The sequence below is a fragment of the Phascolarctos cinereus genome, unplaced genomic scaffold, assembly GCF_003287225.1.
Source record: "Phascolarctos cinereus isolate Bilbo 61053 unplaced genomic scaffold, phaCin_HiC Scaffold_4;HRSCAF=312, whole genome shotgun sequence".
NCBI lineage: Eukaryota > Metazoa > Chordata > Mammalia > Diprotodontia > Phascolarctidae > Phascolarctos > Phascolarctos cinereus.
In genome coordinates this window covers 654765696-654789892 of record NW_027555847.1, presented here as the reverse complement: position 1 = coordinate 654789892, position 24197 = coordinate 654765696, and the positions used below count along the sequence as shown (strand labels likewise).

The following is a 24197-nucleotide window of genomic DNA, read 5'->3' as shown; positions in this document are numbered from 1 at the left end:
GCCCCCACTTTAGCTCATTAAATGTTAACTAATGAAATAAAGAAACTTCCTTTCCCAATAATTACTTTTATTTATAGTTAAATATTAAACTTACTAAATGTATATGACATCTGACAAATGGCATCAGTAATAAATAAAAGTCATATATAATAATTTGCAATATTTTGATTATGACCAATCACATGTCCTGAGGGGCCTCAAGCCGTCAACATAATGTCAATGGACTTCTCTTCACTTGTAGAACTTTAAGTTTTACAGTATTCAGTTTTTCAACATTTTTGTTGTTTTTCAGACATTTTAGTTGTGTCTGACCTTCATACAAAGATACGGGAGTGGTGTGCTTTCTTTCTCCAGTGGATCCCGGGGATCCATTTTGTTGGTCGTCAGAGGGTAAGTGACTTGCTGAGCATTACACAGCTAAGGAGTGTCTAAGTCTGGATTTGAACTCAGGTCTTCCTTACTCCAGGCCCAGAGCTTTATCCAGAGTCACCAGCCTCTAACATGGTTATCAAATAAGATCTCTTCTCAAAGTCCTTTTTGTAAGATAAAGTTGAAAACTTCTTCCTGAGAAATGAAACTCTTTTCTCTTGAAGACAGAAGCACCCCGACTACAACAATAATCAATCTCTTCAGTTTCTCCCACGCTCTCACTCTTAACAATCTGTCTCTATAGTTTATCAAGTAGAACCTCACCGATCACAGATTAAAATACACCCTTTTCTTCCTGACTCCACAGGGAGAAGCACTTTAATTTCAGATATTTCTCAATTGTCACTTCAAAACTCTCAGAACAAACTCTTAATGGAATTCTCTTTATGAAGTTTCATTCTAACATCATATCCCTTACAATAGTTCTGATGAGGAAGAAGTTTCACATCACTTTTCTCCCTCTGCCTTCTGCATCAATTCTTTATAAATCCTCATTGATCGCAGGTTAAACACATCCCTTTCCCTGAGCCCATAGCGAGACACACTTCACATTAAACGGTTTTCTCAAATGACTCTTTAAACTGTCAGCACAAACAATTTTTCCCCTCTTATTTTCTTTGAGCTCTATCTGGCTCTTGAAGCTATAATAACAATATATGCAGTCTACGAGGGATGCATTTGAAAGAGGGGTTACGGAAACGTAGCAGGTATCCTTCCTCTACCAAAGTCTGACAGAACAAAATAGATCAGTGAGCCACCAGGAAAGATGCAAAAGTGTATGTGGGAATTCAGATTGCCAAGTCCTCACTTGTCTTTTTCCTTTACTCTTGGGAAGATTTCTGGTAGCCATTCATTGAGATTGAGCACTGAAAGAGGAGAAATAAGGGAGAAAGATTGATTCTGGAGCTGAGAGCCCTGCCACAGGACAGGGGGACACAGTCCTGTAAAAACACTGTCAGGGACAGATAGAAATGGACAGTGTTAGAAGGCCTGAAGAAGGACAGGGACAGTTGGCACAGCTGTGGACCAGTCCAGCCATTCAGGAAACAACTGAGAATCATGCTTTTAAAGGGGACAAAAATGCCATAGGAAACATTTAGATCTGGAAAGGCACTTACAGGCCTTGGAGTCCCACATCAAAATCTTTGACTCAGAGATGTCACTGAACTAGGCACATACCCCAATGAGGTCAGTGTCCCATATACTTATTTTGTGCAACTGGAAACAAAGCAGGCACCCATCAGTTAGGGAATGACCAAACAATGGGGCAGGGACATAAGAAACATACATTACTGGGTTTCAAGCAACCGTGAATATAAAGAATCCAGAGAAGGATTCAAAGGCATATGAGCTAATGCAAAGTGATATAAGCAGAAGCAGGAAAACAATTTTTTTCTTTATTTCAATTTAAAACATTTTTTTTTGGTGAGGCAATTGGGGTTAAATGACTTACCAAGGGTCACACAGCTAGTGTCAAGTGTCTTCTCTGAGACCAAATTTGAACTCAGGTCCTCCTGAATCCAGGGCCGGCGCTCTATCCACTGCGCCACCTAGCTGCCCCTTTTTTGTTTTGTTTTGTTTTGTTTTGTTTTTGTTGAGGCAATTGGGGTTAAGTGACTTGCCCAGAGTCACACAGCTAGTGAATGTTATACGTCTGAGGCTGGATTTGAACTCAGATCCTCTGGACTCCAGCGCTGGTGCTTGATTCACTGTGCCACCTAGCTGCCCAATTTAAGACATTTTTTTAAAAAATACACACATACACAAAATTCTCTCCTGCCACCTTCCTGTCACCCCAGTAGAAAAAAAAAGAAAAGAAAACCTTCATAACAAATATTTATCATCAAGTGAAATAAATTTCCACATTGGTCATGTCCAAAAATATATACCTTATTCTGCACCTGTCAGGAAATGGATGGCATGCTTTGCCGATAGTCTTCTGGAATCTTGGTTGGTCATCATATATTTTTTAGGCAATTGGAGTTAAGTGACTTGCCCAGGGTCACACAGCTAGTAAGTGTCAAATGTTTGGTCTGAGGTCAGATTTGAACTTAGGTCCTCCTGACTTCAGGGCCGGTGCTCTACCCACTGTGCCACTTAGCTGCCCTGTTGGTCATCATATTAGTCAGAATTATTCATTCTTTCAAAATTGCTCCTTGTTACAATATTGTTATTATTGTGTAAATTGTTCTCCTGAGAACCAGGAAAATACAGAAATGGTCACTACAATGTAAACAGATAGAACAAAAAAATGTAATTTTAATGGCAAAGGCTAACCACAGAGAAGAGATTGCGAAGTGTACCTCATTCCCTCTTTCTAGTTAGGGGACTGGGAACATAGAACACTGCTTTTAAGGAGAGACTCCATTAGTTTTTCTGAGAATTGCTTTTTTTCCCTTTCTTTATGCTTTGTTTCAAAGGATATTTCATTGGGTAAGGAAGAAATGAAGGAGATAAGGGGCAGTTAGGTGGTGCAGTGGATAGAAGTCTGGTCTTGAAGTCAGGAGTTCAAATATGATTTCAGACACATGACACTTACTGGCAGTGTGACGCAAGGCAAGTCACTTAACCCCATTGCCTCACCAAAAGAAAAAGCCCCCCCAAAAAAAAGAAATGAAGGAGATAAAAAACCAAAAGATAAAAATCATTTAAAAAATTTAATTTAAAAATTAAAAATTATAGAATGTGTGTATATATATAAAATAAAGATATAAAATAATAAAAAATAGGTGCCAAAGTTAAGAACGAGCCACCGTTGGTAAGGGAAGTTAAAAATAAAAAGAGGTATTTGTTTTTAAGTTATACTGGGGAGAAGAAATAAAGGTACAAAGATCACTCTTTGCCAGTGGAGAGAAAGCAGAGCTGCTGAGGTTTTATTCAGCTTCTGCTTTCTCTGCCAAAGAGAATGACCTTTGCAACTGTAAAAATGTGCCTTTTTTTCCACAAAAGCTAAAGATAGGAAGGGCTGAATAGGCAGGGACCTTGAAACAGTTTGAGAGGTTTCAAGCTTCAAAATAAACATTCCACACCTTAGTAAGGAGCTGAGATTTCCATTATATATGATGAATCCAGCAAACCCAGGAACTTTGTCCCTCGCCATTCATCTGCACAAGATGTGCAACAGAAATATATCTAATTGCCCTGAGACTGATTCCCATAAGTCAAGATGGAATACCTTACTTTGACTTTCAACCAGGAAGGATCGTTGAATGAGAAAAATCAAAGTTCTACCATCTCCTTCCCGGAAGTGAAAAACCTCACAGTAATGACTCTGAGGCAATCAGGAAGGAGAAATTACAGCCAATCCTAGGCTAAGGGTCATTGCCCTAGAAAAGGACTTCCTTTTGAGAAACGACCCAGGCTGAGCTTCTTTCATGCCTCTGCTTCGGACTCTCTGGATTTCACCACCATGCCTCAGCTGACTTCCCACCCTGGAGACTTCCTTGCCCTCTCTGATCTTCTCATTCTCAAACATCTCTCCACCTTTGAGGTCCCCTTCTCCCATTGGTGGATTTTTCTTAGAACCTCCGTTTTGGGTTTTCAGAAAGGGCATAGGCCAGCCGTCCTTTGCTCTTCTCCCAACTGACACTCCATTCATCATCATTCTGCCCCAATGAGAATACTTTATTCCTTCCAGCCCCACTTTTCAGCTCCTTTTATGTGTTATATTCCCCCATTATTGTAAGGTTCTTGAGGGCAGGGATTGTCTTTCCTTTTGCCTGCATACATCATCCCAGCGCTTAGCACAATGCCTGCATGTAGTAGAAACTTAAATGCTTGTTGAATTAATCTAAAGAACACTGTAACACTCTAGCTAAAAAGAGCCATGCCAGTCAGTAAAGGTGATTAAGAATAAAACAAGGGAGAGGATTTTGGAAAGGTAGCTGAATAAAGCAGGAAATTACCTGGCTTTTCCTAATTCCCCTCCAAATCACTTAAAATGATACCTTAAATTGAATTTTAGAGCATCAGAAATAATAAAAGGTTGAGTTAAAGCAAGTTGTCCAGCCTAAGACAACTTGGGAGGACATTACAAAAGATCTGACCTATGGGATGGTGATCTGGCCAGGAGTGAAGAGGTGCAGCTATAGCCTATCAACAAACAGCGAGCCTTGGGGGCAGCTACGTTGAAGCAGCTACAGCTTTGGGAGCGTTCACCTCAGGGAGGGTGGAGGTTAGGCATTTGATCAGGGGAAGACTGCATGGGGCGGGGGCCTCCGCTGGCAATGGACACAGCTTTGGCTGTGGCTACAGAAGGGGAGCTGTGAGCACACATTGGTGAGTGCAGTCTGAGGGAGGGAAAGGGTCTCTGCTTATGGTTCCCAGATGGAGAAGGACTGGTTGTGGTCACTCACAAGAGAGTGGAGTCCCTGGTTTCAGTGCCAGAGCAGAAAGGCCAGCTGACACTTGCAGCCTTCATGGAAGCTAGTGGTATATTTCAGGGACCATGGGGAGTGAGAGCTTTTGAAGTGGCAGTGGTGCTGCCAGGGCCCTGGACATAGCTTAGGGGTGAGGTTGCTCATAATCCAAGGCATAAACCAGGAGAGCAGTGATCACTACACCTGGCCTTGGATCATAGCATGTCAGAAGAACAAAAGAGTCAAAAAAGACCAGCTAGAGCTCTGAAAACAAAAACATGAAAAGCCTGAGACGTTGTCCTGAGAGAAATTATTATTTTTCTATTATACTAATAACCAACTATTAAATTAGGATAGAGGTTCTCCTTTCTATTTCCTCATTCAGGGACCAGGCCTTGCAGGTCAGTCAGTCAGTCTCTGAAGGACATGACTGGTAGAAGAGATTGCCCAAATCCTCCGGGTACATGCTCTGCAGTCTTGGGCTGGACCCCAACCCAACTAGAAGACCATAAAACCAGAATCTAATCTAGGTGAATTCTTGCCCTTAGGAAATGAGCCCCTGTCCTGGAAACCCTCCATTAGAATTTAGTGACCCAGCTCATGAAGAAGAAAACAGATCAGAGTGCTCTGGATGGAGATTTATCCAGATTACTGGAGGCAGCTGAGTCTCATGATCAAGTCACATTCTCAGTAGAAGGAACTGATGACTTTTGGCCCACCTCTTCATTAATATGTCTGCCCCCTCATTTATTGTTCACCAATCAGGGTTGATTTTTCAGGGGCACCTTTTTTTCCAAAGGTATTTAATTATTCAAGGATCTCCATCATCTTGTCTTTGGTTACCAAGAGAGACTATTGACCATCAATTTATTGATTATTGGCTAGCCTAATTAATAAATTGATTTTTAATTACTCAGAAACTCTGTCTCTCATGCTTTTTATTCATCACAATTCCCCACACCCCAAGAGCACAGCCTGACTCTAACATAAAGTTAACAGCCAAGAAATAGGCCATTTAAAAATGAGTAAACAGCAGAAAAAGAACCTGACCATAGATAGTTATTCTGGTGCTAGAGAAGAGTGCTCAAGCTCAGAAGAAGACAATGAAATCAAAATAGCTACTTGTAAAGCTTCAAAGAAAAATGTAGAATGGTCACAACCCCAAAAAGAGTTCTTGGAAGAGCTTTTAAAAAAGAACTTAAAAGCAAATAGGAGAGGCAGAGGGAAAATTGGGGAAAGAAATAAGAGTAATACAAGAAAATCAATAAAATTATGAAGAGAAAGTCAATCAATTGGAAAAAGAGACCCAAAAAGTTACTGAAGAAAATAGCTCCTTAAAAATTAGAATTGGTCAAGGTGAAGCTAATCACTTAATAAGATTCAAGCAATAATAAAACAAAAACAAAAGAATGGAAAAAATAGAAGAGAACATGAAATATTCCATTGTAAAAAATAACTGATATGGAGAACAGATTGAAGAAAGATAATACAAGAATTGTTGGGCTACCTGAAAGTCATGATAAAAAGAAAAGCATCTAGACACTACACTTCAAGAAATTATTAAGGAAAATTGCCCTGAAGTCTTAGAACTAGAGGATAAAATAGAAATTTAAAAAAAAATCCACTGATGACCACCTGAAAGAGATCCTGAAAGGAAAATTCACAGTAACATTAAAACTAAGTTTCAAATCTGCCAGGTCAGGGAGAAAATATTACAAGCAACTAGAAAGAAATGATTCAAATATTGTGGAGCTACAGTAAGGATAACACAAGACTTAGCAGTTTCTACATTAAAAGACCAAAGGGGATGGAATATGATGTTCTGAAGAGCAAAGGAGCTTGTTTTACCACCAAGAATAATCCACCCTGCAAAGCTGAGTGTAATCTTATAAGGGAAAAATTAATATTTAATGAATCAAAAGACTTTCAGATATTCTTGAGGAAACAACTAGAACTTAATAGAAAATTTGACTTTCAAATACAAGAATCAGGAAAAACATAAGAAGGTAAACATGAAAGACTAATCATAAGAGATTTAATAAGGTTAAATTGTTTTCTATCTTATATGGGAAAATGATATTTGTAACTCTTAGGGATGTTATCAGTATTAGGGCAGTTAGAAAGAGTTTACATAGAAAGAGAGCTTGGTTTTGAGTTGATTATAATGGGATTATCCTAAAAGATAAAATTGGGTAGGGAGAGGTAAAATGGAGCAAATTATCTCTACAAAGAGATGTGAATGGAAGAACTTTTACAGTGGGGGTGGGGCGTTGAGGACGGACAGCATGAGAACCTTATTCTCATCAGAACTGGGCTAAAGAGGGAATAGCATATACTTCTAATTGAGTACAAAAGTCTTCTTAACTTAAAGAGAAATAGGAGGACAAGGAGATAGGATAAGGGAGGGACTCTGAAAAGGGTATGCTCATTAGAGAAGCAGTGGTCAGAAGTGAAGTAGATTTCTAAGGAAGGATAGGATAGGGGAAAAAAAGAAAGAGAGAGAAACAGAGACAGAGAAGGATAAATAGTGGAGGAAAATAGGGTGGAGGGAAATGCATAACTAGTACTTATAGCTTTGAATGTAAATGGAATAAACTTACCCACAAAATGGAAACATAGCAGAATGGATCAAAAACCAGAACCCAACAAGATGTTGTTTAGAAGAAACATATTTTTAAAATGAGAGACACATATAGAATAAAAATAAAGGACTGGAGTAGAATGTATTATGCTTCAGCTGATGTAAAAAAAAAAACGCAGGGTTAGCAATCATGACCTCAGACAAAGTTAAAGCTAATATAGATTTAATGAAAAGAGATAAGCAGAGAAACAATATTATGTTAAAAGACACCATAGATAATGAAGTAATATAAATACTAAACATATATGCTATATGCTAAACCAAATGCTATAGCATCCAAATTTTTAAAGGAAAAGCTAAATGAATTATGAGTGGAAATAGATAGCAAAACTATAATAGTGGGAGACTTCAACTTTCCCCTCTCAGAACTAGATAAATCTAACCCAAAAAGTAAATAATATGAATAGAATCTTAGATAAGCTAGATATCTAGAGAATACTGAATGCAAATATAAAGGAATAGGTCTTTTTCTCAGCAATCCATGGCACCTTTACAAAAATTGATCATATATTAGAGCATTAAACTTTATAGTCAAATGCAGAGGAGCAGAAATATTAAATGCATCTTCTTCAGATCATAATGAAATAAAAATTACATTTAATAAAGGATGGAAACACAGATTAAAAATTAATTAGAGACTAAATAATCTAACTTAAAGGATGGGTGTGTCAAAGAACAAATCATAGAAGCAATAAATAATTTTATTTAAAAAAATGATAATAATGAGACAACATACCAGAATATATGTGGTGCAACAAAACAGTAATCAGAGGAAAATGTTTATCTATAAATTCATCAATAAAATAACAGATCAATAAATTGGGTATTCAATTTTAAAAGATAGAAAAAGAACAAATTAAAAATCTCTAAACTCAAAATTGGAAATCATGAAGATTAAATGCAATTGAATGAATAAATAAAACTAAGTTGGTTTTATGGGGAAAAAAATAATAAAATAGATAAGCCATTGGTTAATGTGATTTAAAAAAGAGAAGAAAACCAAATCACTAATGTCAAAAATAAAAAGGGTGAAGATGAGGATGAAGATGAAATTAAAGCAATTATTAGGAGTTATTTTGCCCAATTCTATGCCAATACATTTAATAATTTAAGTGAAGTGGAAGAAAACTTGCAATAATATAAACTGAAGGGAAGAGAATGTAAACTGAAGAAGAGAAAATAGAATATCTAAATAAACCTAATTTAGAAAAAGAGATTAAATAGGCCATAAATAAGCTTCCTAAGAAAAAAAGTATCAACATCACATGGATTTACAAGTGAATTCTACCAAATATTTAAAGATCAACTAATTCCAATATTAAAGAAGTTATATGACATAATAGGCAAAGAAAGAATCTTACCAAACTCCTTTTATGAAACAAATATGGTGCTGATACCTAAACTAGGAAGAGCAAAAACAGAGAAAGGATATTCTAGACCAATTTCACTAATGAATATTGATGCAAAAATTCTAAATAAAATACTAGCTAGAAGACTATAGCAATATGTAATAAAGATTGGTTCAATATAAGGAAAGGTCTTAATTGATTATATCAATTGATTATATCAATAACAAAAACAACAAAATCATATCAATAGATGCAGAAAAATCTTTTGCTAAAATACAATAATCATTCCTACTAAAAACACTTGAAAGCATAGGTATAAAGGGATTTTTCCTTAAAATGATAAGAAGCGTCTACCTAAAACCATTGGCAAGCATTATCTGTAATGAGGATAATCTAGAAGCCTTCCCAATAAGAACAGGAATGAAACAAGGATGTCCACTGTCACTAATATTATTCAATATTGTGCTAGAAATGCTAGCAATAGCAATAAGAGAAGAAAAAGAAGTTTAAGGAAACAGAATGGGCAATGAGGAAATAAAACCATATTTGCATGTAATTTAATGGTATGCTTGGAAAATCCTAGAAATTCAGTTAAAAAACTAGTTGAAACAATTAATAATTTTAGCAGAGTAACAGGATATGAAATAAATCCACATAAATCATTAGCATTTCTATATGTTACCAACATAGCCCTTAAAGAAGAGAAAGTAAGAGATTAGAGAAAAGCAGATCAAAACAACTCTGAGGTACCACATCACACCTATCAGATTGGCTAACATGATAAAACAAGAAAATGAGAAATGCTGGGGAAGATGTGGGAAAATTGAAACACTAATGCACTGTTGGAGTTGTGAGCTGATCCAACCATTCTGGAGAGCAATTTGGAACTATGCACAAAGGGCTATAAAATTGTACATACTCTTTGACCCAGCAATACCACTTCTAGGTCTGTGCCCCAAAGAGATCATAAAAATGGAAGAAGGACTCACATGTACAAAAATATTTATAATTGCTCTTTTTGTGGTGGCAAAGAATTGGAAATTGAGGAGATGTCCATCAGTTGGGGAATGGCAGAATAAGTAATGTATATGAATGTAATGGAATACTATTGTGCTATAAGAATTGATGAACAGGCATACTTCAGAAAAACCTGGTTAGACTTATATGATCTGATGCTGAGCAAAGTGAGCAGAACCAGGAGAATATAGTACACAGTAACAGCCACATCGTGTGATGACTAACTTTGATACACTTATCGCTTCTTAGCAATGCAAGACAACTCATGATGGAAAATGCTGTCGACATCCAGAAAAAGAACTATGGAGTCTGAATGCAGATTGAAACATATTTGCTTTCTCTCCCTCTCTCTCTCATTCTCTCTCTCTCTCTCTCTCTCTCTCTCTCTCTCTCTCTCTCTCTCTGTTTCTTCTTTCTCATGGTTTCTCCCATTGGTTCTAATTCTTCTTTACAACATGACTAATGTGAAAATAATTTTAATTTGAATGTATATGTTGAGCCTATATCAGTTTACACACCATCTTGGGGTGAGGGGAGGGGAGAGATAAGGAGAAAATTTGGAACTCAAAATCTTGTGAAAGTGATTGTTGAAAACTAAATATAAGTAAATAAATTTATTAATTAAAAAAAGAAGAGATAGTAAGAGATATTTCATTTAAAATAACTATAGGCAATATAAAATACCTGGGAGTATACCTGCCAAGACTAACCCAAGAACTCTGCGAACATAATTATAAAATACTTTTTATACAAATAAATTAGAGAAATATTAACTGTTCATGGGTGGGCTGAGTGATTATAATAAAAATGACAAATCTATTTATTCAATGCCATCCCAATTAAACTACAAAAAACCCTAAATAGCTAGAAAAAGATAATAAAATTCATTTGGAAAAAAAAAGTTCAAGAATATAAAAGGAATTCGTTTTTTAAAATGTAAAAGAAGGAGGTCTAACAGTACTAGATCTTAAACTATATTATAAACCAGTAATTATAAAAACTATCTAGTACTGACTTAGAAATAGAATGGAAGATCAGTGGAATAGAGTCAGTATTCAATACACACTTGTAAATTATTATAGTAATCTCAAGTTTGATAAATGCAAAAATCTAAGCTTTTGGTATAAGAATTCTTACACTTAAGCAAGACATGGTCAAAATGGATACATGACCTAGACATAAAGGGAGATATCATAAGTAAATTAGAAGATCATGGAACATATTACCTATCAGATTCATGAATGAGAAGAATTTTTGAATAAATAAGAGATAGAGATCATTGTGGGATATAAAATGGATACTTTTGATTGCATAAAATTAATAAAGGTTTGTACAAACCAAACCAATATAGCCAAAATTAGAAGGAAGGCAGAAAATGGGAAGTGGGGTGGAATTTCTTATCTAGTTTCTTGGATAAAGGCCTCATATCTTAAATATATAGAGAACTGGGTCAAATTTATAAAAATGTGAGGTATTCCCCAAATGATAAATGATCAAAGGACATGAACAGCAGTTTTTGGAAGAAGAATTCAAAATTACATATAATAATATGGAAAAATGGTCTAAGTCATTATTGACTATAGAAATGCAAATTAAAACAATTCTGAAGTACCATCTCACACCTCTCAGATTGGCTAAAATGATAGAAGGGAAAATGACAAATGCTGGAGGGGATGTGGAAAAATTGGGACATTAATCCACTGTTGGCGGAATTGTGAATTGATCCAACCATTTTGGAGAGCGATTCGGAATTATGCCCAAAGATTTCTAAAACCGCTTGTAGTACCCTTTGACCCAGCAATGCCACAGCTCCGTTTCCTTGTCTGATCAGGGAAAAAGGAAAAGAACCTATATGTTCTAAAATATTTATAGCATTTCTCTTTGTGGTGGCAAAGAACTGGAAATTGAGGGGAAGCGAATGGCTGAATAAGTTGCGGTATGATTGTAATGAAACACTACTGTGCTGTAAGAAATGATGAGCAGGTTGGTTTTAGAAAAACATGAAAAGGCTTGCAGGAAATAATGAAGAGTAAAATGAACAAAGCCAAGAATGTTTTATACAGTAATAGTCATATGTTTGAAGAGTTAACCATGAATGACTAAGCTATTTTGAGTAATACGATCATTTAAATCAATTACAAAGGACTTACGAAGGAAACTATCCACTTTCAGAGGAAAAAATTGGTATATGTTTCTACATATATATGTACCTCAAATGCTGGCTTTCTCTGTTGTGGGGTTGAGAAGCAGGGAGGGAAATAACTGGAAATTCAAAATGTAATAGAAAATAAATTTAAATTTTAAAACAAAACAACAACTACATCCTATTAAAGAGCAAGTTCAGGGAGTCCCGTGGATCAACCTGTCCAGTGAAGCCCTGTGCCGTCAGAAGAACCCAGCATATGTGTTCCACCCAGTCCAACCTGGGAGTAGCTGCCCAACAACTGAGTGACCGGCCTAGCCTAGTCAGTAGTAAATTATTGACTAAGAAACCTGACTGGTCCAGGCCAATAGTGGATTTATCAGTCCACACAAGACCCTGGATCCCATAAGGAGTAAGTCCAGCTGAATTGCCTTTCCAGTGGAGATGCCACGGCTTTTCTAGGAGCCAACTCAACTGAGCAGTGAAACAATTCATCCATCACTGAAACCATGCCCTCTAGTGAACTCCATGAGGGTCTTCTAAAGTAAGAAAGGACATCGAAGTCCTGCAGTTCTGGAATTGCAAGTTACGTTAGCCATATATGTTCCCTACATGTGTAACTCAAAATTGTATAATTAAATTCATATCTGCTCTTGGACTCTGCATTTGTGGGAGAGTGTACCCCCTTGTTTTAGGGGAAATGTTTTATAACTATTATCATTGCTATGTCATTTGAGTAAACGTCTTTGCTAAAGAATTAACTGGTATTCACCTTGGAAGCCCATATATTAAAATTAGAACAATGAAGAGAAGATTAGCACAGCCTGTCTGTGAGGGTGACACAAATTCATGAAGTATTCCATATTTTAATGTTCAAAATGAACAAATTAATTAAAAATTAAAAATTTAATTTAGCAAAAATTTAAAAATGAGTAAGCTGAAAAAAAATAATTAACTGAATCTACTGGCTGATTGTTAACCCTGCTGTCAGGGAAATGGAAAGGAAGGGAATAAGCATTTATTAAACACCTACTATGTGTCAGGTCCTTTGTTAAATGCTTTATAAATATTATCTCATTTGATGATATAGTGGAGTCTTATTAGGCAGCGTTAGGAAGATTTTCAAACCCACTCCAACCTGCCACAGCTGATATGGTTTGGGCAAGTAAGCCCAAAGTCTGTTCTACACATGGAGCTCATCTGGGTTATATTTGGGTAACCCTTGCATTTGTTGGGACTCATTGTAGAGATTCTCCACAATGGTGCTCTTCTCCCAATTTTCCTTCTACCTCTCTTACTTGATTTTTTAAATTCTTTTTAAGCTCTTCCAAGAGGACTTTTTGGGCTTGAGACCAATTCATATTCCCCTTTGAGGCTTCATATATAAGCATTTTGACATTGTTGTCCTATTCTGAGTTTGCATTTTGATCTTCCCTGTCACCATGGTAGCTTTCTATGGTCAGGGTTCTTTTTATTTTTTAGCTCACTTTAAAAAGTTGAGCTCTGTTCCTGGGACACAGAGGGAACAGTCCCAAACTTCTTGTGCTGGGGGCTTTCCATGCTGGGGCCTCAGGTGCTTGCAGCTTGCCCGCTGAACTAGGGAGGCCCAGCCTAGACGTGCCTGTTGTGCCAGGGTTTGGGGGCTGGGAATTTGCCTTCTGAACTGCAGCTAGAGCCTTCACATCTGGTTGGCTGTGCCAATAGCTTGCTGAGCCAGGACCAAGGGACATAGTTGCTGATCTGTGCTGTAGCTAACAGCTTCCCACTGGATTTGCCCAGACACCATCTGTGTTGGGCTGCACTCCCCTTTTACCCAAGTGACACAGACCTTTCCTGAAGTCCTTCTAAGTTATCTTATGCTGGAAAATTGTTTCACTCTATCTTTTTGTGGGTTCTGTTGCTCCAGAATCTGTTTAGAGGCTTGATTTAATGGGGAGAACTTAGGCAACTTCCTGGCTTTTCTCCACCATCTTGGCTCTGCCTCCCTACATGGTATTCTTCTTCTTGGATGCTCTAGTTTGCAAGGATCTGCTAGAGAAAAAATAGCATTTTTGTTGTTCTAGACTACACGTGGACAGTCAATATTTTCAAGTGTACTTTCTTTATAAGTCACACCAAGTCCCTTTGAGATAACTCTTTGCATAGTTGAATGTGTTGATACATTAATAATATTATTGCATACATTACAGGATCCAGTTTGCCAGCGCTGGTGGGGTTGAGGAATGGAAAATGACAGAACAAAAAAAAAAATGGCTAATTGGTAGTTCATACCTAAGATAAGTAAGGAGAAGTTGTCTTTGATAAATTCCAGTCACTTGGCCCAGATGAATTACATTCTCGGGTACTGGAAGAGTTGGTAGCTATGATTGCTGAAAGAACTGGTAGGCATCATTGTCAACGATATTTGAAATATTGTAGAGAGTAGAAGAGACGCTGCAGGTCTGTAGGACAGACCTAGAAAAATAGCTCAATGATAGCGAAGTCAGATCTTGCATGTGGAGCTAATTCAAACCCCTTAGCTAGATTTTTTTCGTATGTGACCCTAAATATGTATTAAAACTCCAAGTGAATTTGTTGCTTTTCAAATCATTTCAGTCATGTCTGACTCTTCATGACCCCATTTTGGGGTTTTCTTGGCAAAGATACTGGCATGGTTTGCCATTTCCTTCTCCAGCTCATTTTACAGATGAGGAAACTAAGACAAACAGGGTTAAGTGGCTTGCCCAAGGTCACACAGCTAGTAAGTAACTGAGGCTGGATTTGAACTCACCTCTTTCTGACTCTAGGCCTGGTGTTCTATCCACAGTGCCACTACCTGCCTCTAATAGTCCAAGTGAATACCATCCCTGAACAAATATTTATTTTTCCTATGTGCTAGCCATGTGTCTACGTCACATGTGGAGTGTTAACAAGACCATAGTAGCACTCTCTTCCTCTTAAAATTAATTCATATACACTCTACATTTATTATGACATCTTGTATTTCTCCAGTAAAATTTAAATTCTTTGTAGGCAAGGACTGGTCCAATTTTGTATTTCTTTCCCAGCACCTAGCGTAACATCTGGTCATTTATAGACACTTAATGTTTGCTGAATTGAATGCCATTCCTCTTCTGAAAAGTCTTTAGTGATGCCCCCTAGCCTCCAGGATGAAGGTGAAACTCCTCAGCCTGCACCTTCAGATTGTGACTTCAGCTTCCATTCCAGACTTATTTTACATTTACTCCTTTCACCCACTCTCATTCCAGCTTACTAGCTCTTTTTTAAACTCTTCAGGAAGGTGCCAGGTTTCCATGGTAAAAGTGGGCAAAGGTCTGTAATCCTTCAGGGAGGTGAGGACACACTTTGTTACGCTATAAGAACATAAATGGATTACTTATGAGCACAGTTACTACAGGAGAGCTATGGCACTATGGAGAGCAGTCAGGGCCTGAATGAAGGAATCAAACACAGGAAAATGCAACTTTGACTCACCCTGGAACACCTCTTTGTGTCTGGGCAACAGAAACAAGGTAATAATTGAGCACCCCTGGTCACCTAGACTCAAAGGCCTTAGAGAAAACCTAATGAGAAAGGTGACAGAATATTTCCACTTGGACAGGCAAAGATTCCAGGGATCGTGGGTCACCAATTGGTACAAAAAAGTCACCAGAGACGTTGTAATTGTGGTGTATGGCCATTCATGGACTGAATGTACTCCAGAAAACAGCTTAGCGCTGGCAGTTTGGACATTGAATTTCAAGGAACTTGCTTTGGAAAACAGCGTTGAGGTCTTTGGTCAGAGGTCACTCAGAACCTAAAAAATACCTCCAATAATAACACCCCAAAATGTTTGTTCTTTGTCCCTCACTCTTGAAGAGGACCATGGCATCGGCGAAGCGATGTCATGACTTGCAAGTGGATTGGATTTGAGTGAGAGAGGGGTGTGCAAAGTCACCAGCCTCACTCTCTCCTCTGGACCCATTTGGGTCCAGTGACAAGATATAGATCAGGACAACTGGAGACAGCAGCGGATACAAGGGGAGACCTTGGCCTTTTTACGCTAAGGTCTTTCCCAGGTCTCAGTCTGTTTGAGGCAACACCCATTCAGTGATGAAGGCTAGATGTTGTTGTGGTTATTATTTGTCCTTAGTTCTCAAGGAGGACCATGATATCAGGAAGCTGACGCCATGACTTGCAAGTGAATTGGATTCAAGTGATGGAGGGCCATGCAAAGTCTCCAGCCTCACTCTCTCCTCCAGAGCCATCTGGATCTAGTGGCAAGACAGAGATCAGGACATCTGGAGATGGCCCCAGGTTGCAGTAGCTTTTTTTCCTTAAAGCTAGATAAGAAAGAGGCAGAGAATGGCCTCTTTCACCCAGTTTAAAAAAAAAATCTGATGGTAAAGGGTAAGTGTAAATAGCAATTGTCAGAGCAGCTAGGTGGTGCAGTGGATAGAGCACCAGCCCTAGATTCAGGAGGACCTGAGTTCAAAATTTGGCTTCAAACAATAACATTTACTAGCTGTGTGACCCTGGGCAAGTCACTTAACCCCATTGCTTAGCCAAAAAAAAAAATAGCAATTGTTTCTGCTTTGGCCAGAAACCCTGAGGGTCTTTTCAACTCCCAGTTGATTTTTTTAAAAACTAGGTAAAAGAGACCATTCTTTGCCTCTTTCTTATCTAGCCTTAATCACTGAATAGGAGTTGCCTCAATCAAACTGAGACCTGGGAAAAACTTTAGCTTAAAAAGGCCAAGGTCTCCCATTGCATCCAGAGCCATCTCCACTGGTACTGATATATATCTTGCCACTGGACTCAGATGGTTCTAGATGAGAGAGTAAGGCTGGTGACTTTGCACAGCCTTCCACTTAAATCCAATCCACTTACTTTGTCATGACATCACCTTCCCCATGTCATGGTCCTCTTCAAGAACAAAGGAAAAAGAACAATCAACAATCTGTGAGTAGTAGTAGCTGGCCCACTGGACAGTTCCAGTTAGGCAACACAGCTCCTTCCTTCCTTTCCTTCCTTCCTTCCTTCCTTCCTTCCTTCCTTCCTTCCTTCCTTCCTTCCTTCCTTCCCTCCTTCCCTCCCTTCCCTCCCCTCCCTCTGTCTACATAGGGAATCATACACTTACCTGCAGGTGTTCTTCCCAAAGGAATATAAATTTTGATCGCTGAAACCTTGCAGTTTGAGGTTTATGGGCTAGATTTGTTTTTTAAGGACCACTCGTTAAACTCAAATTACTCTGGCTCTCTTGACTGGCCAACAAGAAGTCCCAGCCCAAACCTCTAAAGGTGATGATTCAGATAACGAGACACTACATTACCTCTCACTGACCACATGAAACTGAGGCAGAGTAAGTTCAGACAAGGGGAAGAGCTGAACCCAGAGGCTAATCTTTTCTGCCCAGTACTTCAGCTGTGAAGATTCCCCCCACCCAAGACAAAGACAATCCATAGTGTTTGAGAGTGCTGTGTTAAGCCATCTACCCACCCAGGTTTAGGAATGCAGGTCTATTGGTCCAAAGATGCTAATGGTCAGCCTAGATTGGCAGAGTCTTAACATGGGGTATGTGAATTTGTGTTTAAAAATATTTTCGTAACTGTATTTCAATGATTTGGTTTTCTTTATAATCCTATGTATTTTATTCTAAGGATTTAAAAACTTGATTGTGAGGAGTACATGGCTTCCTCAGGTGGTCAAAGGGTTCCAGGGCACACAAAAGGTTAAAAACTAGACTATAGTTCAAGCATAGGTACAGCAAATCACAGGAGGTCCACAACCATCAAGCCAGTGACAAAACTAACATGATAATGCAAAAGGAACATAATTGGTTACACATGTCATAGATGACACCATTAATACATTTGTATGTAATCTATGCTCTGGCTGTAACTGAATATGTTGATATATATTGATTCATGTAACAATTATTATTGCATACTTTCTTTTTTTCTCCATTTATTTATTTGTTTACTAATGGTGTTCTAGACCAGGACCACTAAAACAGTTCTGGTGGTTCTGATTCAAGATTGAGATGAAATGAGACACTTACAGACTATCAAATAGTTAATAAAAGGACATTTACTTAGCAATAGCATAAGAAGGATATTCAGCAATGATACCACATTCATTCAGTTGGGTGTAGCTTCTCTACTTCCATATTTGTCGTGGTAGTGGACCATTTGGAATTCTGTGTCAAGACTGAAGGAGGAGCTCCTATCAGAAGCTACATTACTTATTTCAATCATAGTCCTCTGGACCAATTCAGTCTCGATTATATTTTCAACACCATTTAAGGAAAAACTAGCCTAGCTTGAGGGGGGTAGATGTCACTCCTATGAAACATCATCCCTTGGTGGCAAGGTCCTAAAGGTTACCTAGAAGATCTTCTACTACTTCAATGTCCTTAGGGCCATTGCTAGACAATCCTGACCTTGGACATGTGAGCAGTCTTGCTCAGGCAGCCCTGGAGAAGAGCTTAGTGCAGGAGAAAAAAAGTTAGCAACAAAGGCAATAAGGAATGTAATGTCTCCTTAAAAGAGCAACCAATTATTGAGAAAAATGAAGACTGGAATTCTCAGATTTTTCTTCCTTCCTTTGGAAGAACCAAATCCTGGATCTTAGTAATTTGGTCTACAAGGTGGACGCTGCCAAATCCTTTCCATTCATAGTGAATCTTCTGATGGCGACAATAAGCAGGAATAACACCAGGAACATGAGGTGCAGAGCAAATGGTGATACTTCTGCCCTAATTACTGATGCTCATCACTGGTCAGGATCAGCTCTGGTTGGTTGGGTTTTGTCCTTCATGCTTGAAGAGGACAAAAATGGCATCACCATGGCTGATCAGACCAATCCAAGTTTGGAAGGCCACAGGTTGGGCACAAATAGTCCATATGAACATTTGGAGTGGAGATGTCTCTAAATTTTCTCATCTCACATTTCTTTTGACAATTGTTACCTTTTCTAGACCTTTCCTCATGCCAGGAGGTGAACAGTGCAGTCCTTCAAAAAGGCTGCTTGGAAGCCCAGGAGATTGCCAAATCCCACTGCTGCTTCAGTCCAGTGAGGTGATGACCTTATGGCTTGGGCTACCTGTGTTCAGAGTTGTGCCTACAGAGTTGTGTCACTTACCCACGGTCACAAGACTTTGAGGTGAGTAAAATGGTACAGGTAATGCCTTTTGACCTGAGCATAAACTGGATTTTAAGTGAAATACAGTTGCATGCTTCACTCACTTCCAGAGTCATCAGAGTGCAGTGTCAAGATAAAAGTCAAGACAACAGGTGATGGCCTAGGATGCAGTGGATGACCTTGGCATCTTCAATATCTGACCAAGCTCTAAGCACCCTACAGTGCCTGCTTCTGCTGTCTTCGTGGCCATTGAAACAAATTGTTCATATCCAACCATTCCACCAAGAGAAGTCTTCATGTGCTTGGGATAGACACTACCTTAACTTACCAATGGGTTTGAGGCCTGTTGCTTACCCTCAACCTGGCTTAGCCCATCTGCCAAAATGTTTTACCAAGGTGTGGCCATTGGGAATGCTGCAGCTTCTTGGAGCCACAGGTAAGATTTGGGTGGAAGGTAGACACCAGAGGTAGATGAGCAGCTCTGCAAAGGGCTAAGTAGACATCACACCAGAGGCATTATAACTAGGTGCTAGTCTTCCCTGACACCCATACACCTCGGTTGTTTCACTTACATCTGACTCTTCATGACCCCATTTGGGTTTTCGTGGTGAAGATACTGGAATGGTTTTCCATTTCCTTTTCCAATTTATTTTACAGTTGAGGAACTAAGGCAAACAGAGTTAAGTGACTTACCCAAGGTCATACAGCTAGTAAGTGTCTGAGGCCAGATTTGAACTCATAAAGATGAATCTTCCTGACTCCAGGGCTGGCACTTTATGGGCTCCTCAAAAATTTGTGCAGCACCCACACTGTGCTCACTCCCCCAACTATTTCTCACAGGCAGGTTGGGTCCCCAAAGTGCCACTGACAACTTTTCTCTTTGGACTTCTAGGGGTAACCCTAAGAGTTATGGAATGGTTCATGAGTCACTATCTGGTATGTTCCCCACTATCCAGAAATCTATCAGATTTTAGAAAAGGAATTTATTTACTACGGAAAACAGTATTTACCAAAAACAGGATTCCCCCATTCCGTAGGGTACTCTCCCCTTTCTCACACAAGGTTCTTGGGGTGAGATGACTCAGAGCAATGGTAGCTAGAGCACATGTGTTGAAAACATATGTGGCCAACTCCCTGGAACAGCCTAGGGTACCCAAAATTTCTCCAAGGATCTTTGAAAGATCTAGAGAATTCCAAATGGAGGACTGAATTTATTTCTCACTAGGACAAGCAGGTTCTGTTAGAAAAGAAAGAAAACAAGGTTATGTAAACCCTGAACATTTGAAGCCCAGGCACTTGGGATTTACTACTTGGTGTTTTTAGTCCAACAGGTGAGCCTGTGGCTCCATAACAGTCTTATGCAGCAAGCAGTCTAGATCTGCTTAAAAAGAAAAAAAGAAACATTTATGAGTTATCATAGTATGCTTGAGGTAAGCTTCTAGGTACTGAGTGATCTTGCATAAATGAGGGCAAGAATGATACAACAGACATAAGTACATAAGCATTCAAAGGAGCAAAAGTTGGCTTAAAGAACTGGCCTGACTTGTAAAAGGAACACACGAGAAAATGAAAATGCTAATTTTTCTGTAATGGTTCTCTAAATCTAAGGTGTCCAATAATGGAAGTCCCAGGTAAAGAATCTCTCCAGTGGGTCCTTGCAAATACAAAGGGACCCCAAATTATTTCAGATGAAACTTCAACATGTACCCTCCTCCCCTCTGCACTCACTCTCCCAACTCCCACTTTGTGTTGAGCAGGTTGCTTCCTGAAATGAGTCCTATAGACCCCATTCCCACAACATGAGCTCCCTTGGATTGCAACCTCCAAGTAAACCCACACTACACATAAATAGAATAAAAATGAGAAAACAAATGGGGAATAATTAATATAACTCCTATTTGACCTGTACGGTATAAATAAAGTCTTAACACTGGAAATGGGGAAATGGACATTAACAATGAATGAATGAAGAAATATTAAATGCTTACTATGTGCCAAACTTAACATGTGCTAAGTCTTAGGAATACAAGTATTAAAAAGTAAGATAATCCAGGATACGATAAGCTTGAGTCTTGATGGAAGGGATAGAAAATACCTGTAGGGAAGTGGTAGCCAGGGAAGGGTGTTTTAGTCTGGGAAGTCCCAGAGATGGTAAGTGGAGCTGCAGGAGAGTTGATTGATACAACCTTACCCATAGCAGTGGTAACATTGATATGATTACAGTTCCCAGAACAAGATTTAGAAATGGGAAGTGTGACTGGCAGGAGGTGGGGGTGGACAATGGTGTGCGTGTCGCAACAGGGCAGGTGACAAGATGGCAGGATGGATGGCTAGATAGGATTTGAAGAATGGCTGTGGCCAGCTACGGAGAATCACAGAGGATAACAGATCTGGAGTTGAGAGGGGCCTCAGAGTTTATATAATCTAATCTCATCATTTTACAAATAAGGAAACAGACCATGGAGTTTACATGACTTGCCAGTAGATGCACCCAGTAGAAAGATCAGAAGTAAGATTTGAACCTTGAACCTTTGACTCTAGATATAGTAATCTTCTATAAAAATCTAATTTTTAAAAAAAATTTGAGCTTAAGAAACAGCAAATAAAATGGGCATTTCTATATGCATAATGGAATAGAAAAAAGGGAATTGTATATGAAACTGTGAATCCCTATTCTATGTAACTATAATAAATTCAGCATATAACTTGCAAAGATGCCCTTTTCTGTAAGCTCTTTTCATCCATTTCTTTTCCTTCACCTTTTTTTGGGGGGCTATCATATCTTTATCTCCCCCCTCCTTCCTAAGCGCTCTCCAACTTGAAAAATAAGAACAAAAGCAACATGCTTTTAACAAATACGTGTAATCAAGAAAAACAAATTTCCACTATTGCTATGCCTAAGAACATATGTCTTATTCTGCATCTTGAGTCCCTCACCTCTCTGGCAGGAGATGGGTAGCATGTTCCACCATTAGTCCTCTGGAATCATGGTTGATGATTTGATCAGTGATTTTGTAGGTGCTAGAAATTTTTTGTCAAAGGGGAGAATGTAACCCTGGTTGGGGACTGCCCCTCACCCCCCAAAGATGCTGTCGTGGAGACTGTAGGACTTCTCCATGATTACAGAAACTTACTGTGTTGGTGCTCAGTTGTTTCAGTCATGTCCATCTCTTCATAACACTGTTTGGGGTTTTCTTGGCAAAGATACTGGAGTGGTTTGCCATTTTCTTCTCCCCACTCATTTTACAAATGAGAAACTGAGGCAAATGGTTAAGTGACTTGCCCAGGGTCACACTGCTAGTAAGTGTCAAAGGCCAGTTTTGAACTCAGGAAGATGAATCTTCCTGACTTCAGGTCCAACACTCTATGCAGTATGCTACTCAGCTGCCCCATGGTGCCCTGAAGTGGCTTGCCCCATAGTTACACAGCTAGTAAGTGTCTCAAAAAGGATTTGAACTCAGGTCCTTCTGGACCCCAGCGAGTCCAACACTTCCACTGCTATGCCCTCTAGCTTCCTCTCCTATTTCCCGACTTAGTTGAATATTCAAATTGTATTAAGTGGCTACCATTTAGTTGATTATATATCTTTATTTGGAACCATGCTCAAAATTAATGTGATGCCTATTTTCCAACTTAGGTTAAAATAATAAGTTGTGAACATAATGATAGTCTTTGGAACTCTTTTTTTTCTCTGTGCCTCTCCTGTGCCTGGCTAATTAGAAGCCGCAAAATTCTATAAGTACACCCAACTGTCCCCTCTGATACATACCCAAGAAAGATTCCCCCAGAGAAGGTGCCAGCCTACAGAAGTTATCCCCACATGTAGAATATGCACCCGAGTGGCTCTTTGTGTTAGGCCTGGTGTCTGAAGCCCTGGCCCTTTTGGCATTTAGTCTATTAACTTACACTTCAGGCAGACTGCTACTAGACCTTGCCTTGCATCCTCAGCTTTCTTGCTCCGGGAATAATGTCTGAGGCCTGGCTGATGCAGCATTAGGCTTCTGTCAGAGATCCCCAACAATTCCTCACATGGAATGATTTTGAGTGACTTCCTAAAATGCGGGACCCCAACCTGTACACAATATTCCAGGTAGGCTCTGACAATGGTTGAATAGGGTGGGACTCTTCCCTTCTGGGTCTGGACACTATGCTTGTATTGTCCTTCTGGGACAGGTGGGAAGGAGAAGAAAGAGAAGGATGAGGTGAGCATTTGAACTGAGAAAATACGGGTGAAAGATAGGCATTGTAAAGAAGGAAATATGCAGGATTTGGGAATGGTAAAGGAGGACAGAGAATTTGAGAAGAATGAGAATGAAAAGAACTCAGATGAAAGGGAAATAACTGGAAGAGGAAGGGGATAAAATAACTGAGCAGAGGAGATGGAGAAGGATTGAAGGAGAGGAGGAGTTAATAAGATCAAAGCAAGGAGGGTAGGTTTGCCCATCCAGGTGCTTACCTTCAAGGTAAGATTCAGGTACATAGAGGTAAGAAGAGGAACGAGCACTTTGAAGCCGAAAAACCCTGAGGCAGTTGCTAGGATCAGTGGGCCAGGAGGAGGCTGGTTCAGAGATGTACTGGTAAGACTAACAAAGCATCTTACTTCCAGAATAGAGAGCACAAGTGAGCCTTTTGCAAGGAGTGTAGAATGCTCAGTATTTGTCTTTCTGCTATGGCCAAGTAATGTTACCTATGTTTAAAGTACAGGCTAGACTCCCTCCTAGAAGAAAAAGTGAAGGGATTTGGAGAGTCTCTTGGCTTCCCAAGGATATCAGGGAGAAATGTTCCTTAAGGGAATACGTAGCAAATCCCATATGCCACACTAAGATTCTCTTTTCCTTTGCATTCAGGCCACCAGTACCCCTGATTTTGCTCCTCTTACAAACAAATTGTTACCAAATCTGATTTCACATCTTGTGCAAAAAGAACGATTTACTTAAAATAGAAAGTCCCATGATATCGGGAAGCCTCGAACAACAGATAATAAACACATGGACATCAGTTTCACTCCAACTCCAAATGCTTCCCATACTGGAGTCTGATTTCTTTAACCAGATTGCACTGATTCCTCAGAACTGAGCCAGCATGTGGGCTGGACAGGGTTGCAACTCAGTCTTGGCCTGGAGCTTGGGGGGGAGCAC

The 24197-nt window shown here is 39.1% G+C and overlaps 1 non-coding gene across 1 annotated transcript; it reads left to right on the top strand.

Annotated features, from left to right (window-relative positions):
* The first annotated feature begins 12700 nt into the window (after positions 1 to 12700).
* LOC144457284 (U6 spliceosomal RNA) lies at positions 12701 to 12806 on the top strand. The gene has a single exon (XR_013486602.1). It is a non-coding gene; the product is annotated as a U6 spliceosomal RNA (small nuclear RNA).
* Positions 12807 to 24197: the final 11391 nt, after the last annotated feature.